Consider the following 8,429-nt stretch of genomic DNA (forward strand, 5'->3'; position numbering starts at 1 on the left):
CTGCCGATGTCGAGATGGCGTAATAAACGGCCTTCTTCAGATTTCTTCAAACCTACCGTGGTAGGCAAGGATATGGTTTGGTTAAGATTAAATTGTGAAACCACTTTAGGGAGAAAGGAGGGAACCGTCCGAAGATGGATAGACTCCGAAGTGATACGTAGAAAGGGATCACGGCAGGACAGCGCTTGTAGTTCAGAGATGCGGCGTGCGGAGCATACGGCCAGCAGGAATACCAACTTCAGGGTTAGAGACCGTAGAGACAAGCCCCGAAGGGGTCGGAAGGTGGATCCCGCAAGGAAATCCAGAACCAGATTAAGGTTCCATAAGGGTATAGGCCACTTTAGTGGCGGACGAATATGCTTGACGCCTTGCAGGAAACGAGAAACATCAGGGTGCTTGGCGATAGTCTTGCCACCTCTCCTGGGCCCATAGCACGATAGTGCCGCTACCTGAACCTTGATGGAGCTGAGGGAGAGACCCTTCTGAAGCCCATCCTGCAGGAAATCCAACACAATAGGAATAGTGGCGGCATGTGGACTGGTGCCATGAGAGTCGCACCATGCTTCAAAAATTCTCCAGATCCGTACGTAGGTGAGGGATGTGGAAAACTTGCGAGCCCGGAGGAGTGTATTAATCACAGGCCCCGAGTAACCCTTTTTCTTCAGTCGAGCCCTCTCAATGGCCAGACCGTAAGAGAGAACTGAGCCGGATCCTCGTGCAGAATGGGACCTTGATGTAGAAGGTCCCGGAGAGGAGGCAGGGGGAGAGGCTCCCCTGCCAGCAGGCGTCTGAGGTCCGCGTACCAGGGTCTTCTTGGCCAGTCCGGGGCCACCAGAAGAACTAGGCCCTGGTGTGACCGAATCCTGTGGATGAGGGCACCCAGTAGAGGCCACGGGGGAAAGGCATATAGAAGAGTCCCCGGAGGCCACGGCTAGACCAGAGCATCGATGCCGTGCGAGCACGGGTCGCGTCTGCGGCTGAAGTATCTGGGTACCTGAGCATTGGACTTGTCTGCCAGTAAATCCATGGCCGGGATCCCCCAGTGATCGACAATCATCTGGAAAGCTGTGGGGGACAGCTGCCACTCGCCTGGATTCAGGCTTCCTCTGCTGAGGAAGTCTGCTGTGGTATTGTCCTTCCCGGCAATGTGGACGGCGGAGATGTCCCGCAGATTCGCCTCTGCCCAAACCATGAGTGGGGCGATTTCTAGAGATACCTGTCGGCTTCTGGTTCCGCCCTGACGGTTGATGTAGGCCACCGTGGTGGCGTTGTCGGACATCACTCTGACAGCTCTGTGCCGCAGCCGTGGAGCGAAACGAAGGCAGGCCAGTCTGACTGCCCGGGCTTCCAGGCGATTGATGTTCCATGTGGACTCCTCCCTGTTCCAGCGCCCTTGCGCGGTGACTTCTTCGCAATGTGCTCCCCAGCCGCTTAGGCTGGCATCCGTGGTGAGCAAGATCCACGTGGGCGAGGACATCCGCGACCCCCTGCTCAGGTGGTCGGACCGCAACCACCACCGCAGCTGGGTCCGAACATGGACCGGTAGAGGGAGGTGCGTGGAATAGGCTCGGTGATGGGGGCTCCAGCGAGAGAGCAGGGAATGCTGTAGTGGTCTCATATGGGCTCGTGCCCAAGGCACCACGTCCAGAGTGGAGGCCATGAGACCCAGAACTTGCAGATAATCCCAAGCTAACGGCCGACTGGTTCCCAACAGATACTGGATACGCTGCCGAAGTTTCAACTGTCTCTTGGTCGTAAGACTGACCGTGTCCGCCCGAGTGTCAAACCGTACCCCCAGATATTCTATGGACTGGGAAGGCTGTAGGCAGCTCTTGCTGAGGTTGATGACCCAGCCCAAGCTTTCCAGAAGGGCGATCACCCTGTCGGTTGTCCGCAGGCTCTCCACTCGGGATTTCGCCCTGATCAACCAGTCGTCTAGGTAGGGTTGGACCAAGATCCCGTCCCGCCTGAGTGCCACCGCCACAACTACGATCACCTTGGTGAATGTCCTTGGGGAGGTGGCCAACCCGAAGGGGAGAGCTCGAAACTGGAAGTGGCGGTCCAGAACCTTGAAGCGTAGGAAGCGCTGATGATCTGGATGTATCGGAATATGAAGATAGGCTTCGGACAGGTCTAATGCCGTGAGGAACTCTCCGGGCTGGACTGCGGCTTTGACGGAGCGCAGAGTTTCCATGCGAAATCTCGGTACCCGTAAGTACCGATTGAGGGATTTGAGGTCCAGCACAGGCCGAAAAGTGCCCCCTTTCTTGGGTACTATGAAATAAATGGAATAGCGTCCAGAATTCACTTCCCAGGCAGGCACTGGGAGGATGGCGTTCAAGGTCAGGAGCCTCGTCAGGGTGGCCTCCAATGCTGCCTTCTTGAGCGGGGAACATGAAGACTCCACAAACTTGTCCGGAGGAAGATGATGAAAGTCCAGATAATACCCCTCTCGGATAACTGCGAGGACCCACTGGTCCGACGTGATCTCGACCCATCTGGGGTAGAAGAGGGTCAACCTGCCCCCTATGGCTTCGTCCCCCAGATGAATCGGCAAATTCTCATTGTGGGATGCGACCGGGACCCCCGCCCGGCCCGTTCCCCCGTTTGCGCAGCCTGGACCGAAAGGACTGATTCCTGGCCGGAGGACGCGGCGTCTGGTAGCGCCCTCTATATGGAACAAATCGCTGTGAGCTCCTGCCCCTGGAGGGCCGTGGACCGGAGCGCTGTCCCCTCCTGGACCGGTCTTCTGGTAGGCGAGGCACAGGAGAGGCACCCCAGGTAGCGACTAGCTTATCAAGGTCACTGCCAAACAGAAACGAGCCCTGAAAAGGCAATTTGATGAGGCGAGACTTTGAAGGTGTATCAGCGGACCATGGCTGGATCCATAGGTGTCTCCTGGCGGCCACGGAAGACGAGATCCCCTTAGCCGTGGTTCGAACCAAATCCGATGCGGCATCGGTGAGGAAGGAAAGAGCGGGCTCCATGTCAGCCGCCGGAGCGTTGTTCCGGACCTGAGACAAGCAGGCACGAGTGACCACCGTGCAACAGGCCGCAATCCTCAAAGAAAGAGCTGCCACCTCAAAATTTTGCTTCAGAATGGCGTCCATCCGCCTGTCATGGGGCTCCCTGAGGGCCATACCCCCTTCCACAGGAATGGTAGTGCGCTTGACCACAGCGCTAATTAAGGCGTCCACCTGAGGGCATGCCAGGAGGTCCTGGAGAGCCGGTGCCAATGGGTACATGCCTTTCAGGGCCCGGCCCCCTTGAAATGAGGCCGCCGGTGCTGCCCATTCCAAATCAATGAGTTGCTGAGCTGCCTGCAAGAAAGGAAAATGGCGGGCTGTAGGACGAAGACCTTCCAGCAGGGGGTTCTGCGCAGAAAGAATCGAAGCACTGGGTCCAGTGATATCCAACTCCGCCAGACACTGAGATACGAGGTCAGAGAGGTCCTCCTTAGGGAAAAAGCGCCGCATAGTCCTATATGGCGCAATCCCCGGGGGGAGGTCCCCTTCGTCCGGGAGTTCGGACTCGTCCGGTGAAACCTCCTGGTCCGAGTGATCGGGACTGTCCAATAACGGGAGGTCCCGCTCCCGAGAAGGCTGCGAGGGTCCAGGAACAGGATCCCTAGAGGCTGCCATCATGGCGGCAGCCGCAGCATGCGCCGTAGACGCCGCCACCGCAGGAACCGCAGCAACCGCCGGAAGAACAGGCGCAGCAAGGACCGTAGGGGCAGGACGCGAAGCCGTCTGCATCTGGACAAAGGCATGAATTCCCTAAAAAAGATCCACCCAGGAAATGGAAGCAGCCTCAAAACGCCGGGGTACAAGATCCCCCGGGATTCCTGAGCGGTCGAGACTGCCTCCCAAATCCGGGGTAGCCGCAGGTGAACTGTCAAAAAACTGCGGCTGAGATTGGTCCTGGCCGGAGGGTCCCCCGGCCGCCGCACATTGGGTACACAGGGAGTCGGGGTCAGTACCGCGCGTGGCACGAAGGTGGCATGCAGAGCAGAGGCCCAGAGCTGAAACGTCTAGGGCAAGCGGCGGCGCAGCTGCGGCCGCGGCTGCGAGCTGATCCATGAGCAAAATATAGCAAGCGTGCGCTTCTTATGTGGCAGCAATAGGCGCAGGCTAGAACAGGCGCACAATAGCAATAGGATGCGGCAGCAATAGGCGCTGAATAGAGCAAGCGCACAATAGCAAAGGCAAGCGGCAGCAATAGGCGCTGAGCAAAACAAGCGCACAATAGCAATAGTAAGCGGCAGCAATAGGCGCTGAGCAAAACAAGCGCACAATAGCAATAGTAAGCGGCAGCAATAGGCGCTGAGTAGAAACAGGCGCACAATAGCAAGATTATGCGACAGCAATAGGCGCTGAAAATAACAGGCGCACAATAGCAACAGGCTGTGGCAGCAAGAGGCGCTGAGTAGAACAGGCACACAATAGCAACAGTGTGCGGCCGCAATAGGCGCCGAGCAGAATAGGCGCACAATACTAAGCAGGTAGCAATATACACCTAATGGCAGTCAATAGACATACAGCAGCAATATGCGGCACATACTCACAGTGGCAGCCAATAAGCAAGAACAAGGAGGAAAGAAAGCCGCGCCCATTACAGGCGCGGAATACCTGAGTAAGGCCACAAATGGCGTCCTCCACGGCTTGCCACGCCGCCGGTCCTCTAGATAGCGGAGACCTGGGTGAAGAGACGTACGCCTTACCAAATCTTCAGCGCTGCCGGGCAGGATCACAGGTGGTCTCCGACTGCGAGGGGAAAGGGCCGATACCTTTCACCGCCGCGGTTGAGGCACTGCACCCGCTACCTCGTCCACGCCGGGAGCGAGGGCCTCGGCGGGACCGAGGACTTTCACCTCCGGGGGACCACGGCAGTCACCCCGGGAAGCTCAACTGGGGGGCACGGCCAGAACGGCCCCTGAGGAGCGCGGGGCTCAAAAAGGTGTTGAAGAAAGGTAAAGTAGAATCTAGAAGAGAAGAAAACAAAAATGAAAGTAGTCTTGGAAAGCACGCTGAACCAGCGTGCAGGCACTCCAAACTGCTTTGGAGACGGAAATTACTGAACAGCTGCGCTTCCTGTGGGGATATATACACACCCCCGTGCTGACGTCAGATCCATCTCCAACTGCTAGCACGCGGATACTATCCCCATTTGTCCTGAGTCCATCTGGCTACACGCCAGGAAATTAGTCTTATATTCATACAGTTATTATGTTATATTGTAAAGCTATTTGCTGAATTAATGTTTGAATGTAAACCGAGGTGATGTTTCTTACGGACCCCGGTATATAAAAATCCTTAAATAAATAAATAAATAAAATAAGAGACAGTCCTTGATACATGGAACTTACAATCTAGTCAAGACAAACATGACAAACAAGCTTCAATGGGAATTGTATTTATTGTACAGAAAGGGTTGAGTTACAGAAAGCTACAAAAAGATGAGTTTTTAGATTGGATTTAAATGACGGGAGGCATGACAGAACAATGACTCGGGACCTCTATTCCAGGCATTCACTGCAGCAAGGTAGAAAGCACAGAGCTGAGAATTGGTAGTGGAGCAGGGCACAGTAAGAACAATTTGCCTAATGAACAGAGATCATGAGTGCAGAGGGACAAATAAAAACATGGACCTGCAGAGTAAAATTTGTAGGTGAGTAAGAAAAGCTTAAATCATATGCAGAAGTGGAGCCAAAGTAGCAGCTTCAGAAGAGATTACATGGTCATAGCAAGGTTCAATGGAAAAAGTTGGCTCGGGGGAGGCCTTGAACAGTTGGTTGCAAACTAAATGTGAGGTGATAACACTAGATGAGCATTTTAGTAGCATGCTCAAAAGGAAGATATGAATTTTAGCAATGTTCTAGAGAAAGAAATGACATGCTTTAGCAGTGTTTTTAGCAAGTTATTACAAACAAAAATCCCATCCATTTTCACTTATAACATCTAAAGATGGGACACTTGTTATTCAAAGTTCATGTACATTATGTATGGAAAATCTTAGTGTATAACAGCACTGTGCATTGTAGAAAGCATTGGGTAATCTGCACCTATTACAACCGAAAAGACAAAGCGAGAGTGGCTGTTGGGTTGCACACAGGAATTTGGTCTTTTGGGTAGATGCTTATACCAGTTGCTACTTGGCAGAATGGATGGGGCATGTCCATCTTTTTATCATTTATGTTACTACGTAAACCGCTTTGATACAGAAAGGTTGTATAATTAACAAAATAAGCTAATTATTACATTAAAATAAACACAGAAGATGCAGGCAGAAAAGAACCACTTGGTCCTCTCAGTTTGCCCTTTGTGCCAGCCTACTGTGCTGGCATATATCTCACTGGATCTGTGGTCTCCTCCCTCTGCCACTAAGGCCCATGCATGCTTGAATTCTGCCATTGCTTTGGCTCCTCTAACCATCATTATAAAACTGTTCCTCAACCTCTCTATGAAAACAGTGTTTCATAATGAAGGTTCAAGGAGCCAAAACAATATCCCTCATTTGGCTTCCTTTAACAACATCTTCGTTGTGAAGGAGGTCAATTCAATAAAAAGCTATCAAAACCTAAAAAATAAATCAGATTTTCTCCAGGAAAATACATGAAACAGTAAGATACATTTTTAAACACGTTATTTTTTCATCTTTTGATCTCTCTTCATGGGATGAAATCTTAATGAGCTACAACACACGCTGATGCCACCAATTACATGTCACTGGTTAGTAATTCACCAGCCTCAATATTGATGATTGGTCACATGATGCTAACAATGTTATTTTTTTCATCAAAACTTTTCCAGAATCAGTCATCTGTAATTACTTTTAACTCTGTTATAATCATGAACATATAATACACTCCAAAGGTTAGTAATCTGCATTACTTTTAAAACAATTACAAGTCTTAACATATAATACACGACAACCTTCAAGCGAAATAGGAGCTTCAAAACAAAATGAAATTAATTGTAATGGGTATTTCCTCAAATTTACCTTTTCACGTACAATCATAACAATAAAAGCTTTTGATGCACCTTTAAGTTGCCGAAACACGGAGTGCAAGGACCTATGCTGCCTTTAGTACCGCCAACAGGACTTTTAAATATCATCTGACCTACAACTACGGCAGATGCTTGCACCGAAAACGTTACAAAGTGCACGTGCACTGCTTCCAGGTCTCTTCTCTTCTGCTGGACTCCTGTGTAGCCTTCTTGGGTTTAACACTACATGCCATCGACGAAGGGTAGAGAAACAGAACATTGCCCACCCCATACCTCCCACAGACATCTCCCGGCTGTTACGGACACTGCCCACCCTTCCCCAAGTCGCCCACTGTCCCTTTCTCCCCCTTCCCCTACGCTGCTAACCTCAATTCATCCATACCGGGGGGGGGGAAGAGGTGCCAAGTCTCTGCCTTCTCCTCCCTTACATTACACCTGAGGTTTGAAAGGAAGAGCCAAGCAAGTTAGCGGCTTACACGTACGCAGGCACCGGCAGACCGCAGCTCTACTTACCGGCGATTCAGACCAGCAGGGAATGCCGCCGCCGCCGCAGCACGAACGAAGAAAGCCGCGACCCAACGAGACGAGCGAGCACGCGCGCTCCAAACAACCGAACTTAACGGTTAGGGAGTGGGCGCGAAGCGACGTACAGAAAGAGAACGCGCTGGGCACGTTCACCTGCTGCCTGCACAGCCTCCGCGGGTCCCCGGCGCCGCCACAGCCGTGTGACTGAGCGCCACTCTGCGCATGCCCTTAGGTGAGGGATGAGAGGTGCGTATCCCGCCGATTGAAGCCCTTCCCGAGCCCGAGCCCACGGCGTGCTCCGCACCGAAGAACTCCCTGCATCTGAGGTTCCAATAAGCACAGACTACTGTACCGAGCTCCCTCCCTGCTTATTTCTAAACCGCCTTCCCGACCAATTGGCTTGACTGGGAATAAAATTATAGAAATAAATAGAAATTCATGCGCCAAAGTCCTGGAATCCACTGAAGCCCCCCGGAAGGCACCAGCATGTTCAGTACATAAAGATACAAGATGATGCAAAAGAAGGACCCATAATTTCCTATTTTTGGTTATGTGGAAATTAAAGACTGATTAATATGGTTTTGCTTTTTATAAGAATACCTCTCTAAAATTATTATTTTTCAAAAGGTTCTCAAGAGCACATGGACATCTCTCAAGGAAGATATGACAGTCTCTAAATTTGTGAACAATTATTTTCCTAATCAATGCAGCTCTAATTAGATGAAACATACTTTGGATATGATATATGAGTTGTGATAACTCTTTATATTAATGTACATCCTGGCAATTTAAGTTTTTAATGCTTAGAAATGGGTTGCCCCTTAGAATTTGATATGTGATATCTAACTCCTGATGTAATTTGATGATGTAAAATTACTTAAAAATAAAGAATATTGT

General features: G+C 51.2%; 1 protein-coding gene across 1 annotated transcript in view; it reads right to left on the reverse strand.

Moving 5' to 3' along the window:
* The window catches only part of TSPOAP1 (TSPO associated protein 1), a 1,024,985-nt gene extending 1,017,125 nt beyond the window's left edge, over window positions 1-7,860 (reverse strand). Inside the window, exon 1 of the mRNA XM_029613537.1 lies at window positions 7,521-7,860. The gene's annotated coding sequence lies outside the window, so the exon portion shown is untranslated. The remainder of the gene's footprint in view (window positions 1-7,520) is intronic.
* Between the last annotated feature and the right edge of the window lie 569 nt (window positions 7,861-8,429).

Source organism: Rhinatrema bivittatum, chromosome 8, assembly GCF_901001135.1.
Source record: "Rhinatrema bivittatum chromosome 8, aRhiBiv1.1, whole genome shotgun sequence".
NCBI classification, from domain to species: domain Eukaryota; kingdom Metazoa; phylum Chordata; class Amphibia; order Gymnophiona; family Rhinatrematidae; genus Rhinatrema; species Rhinatrema bivittatum.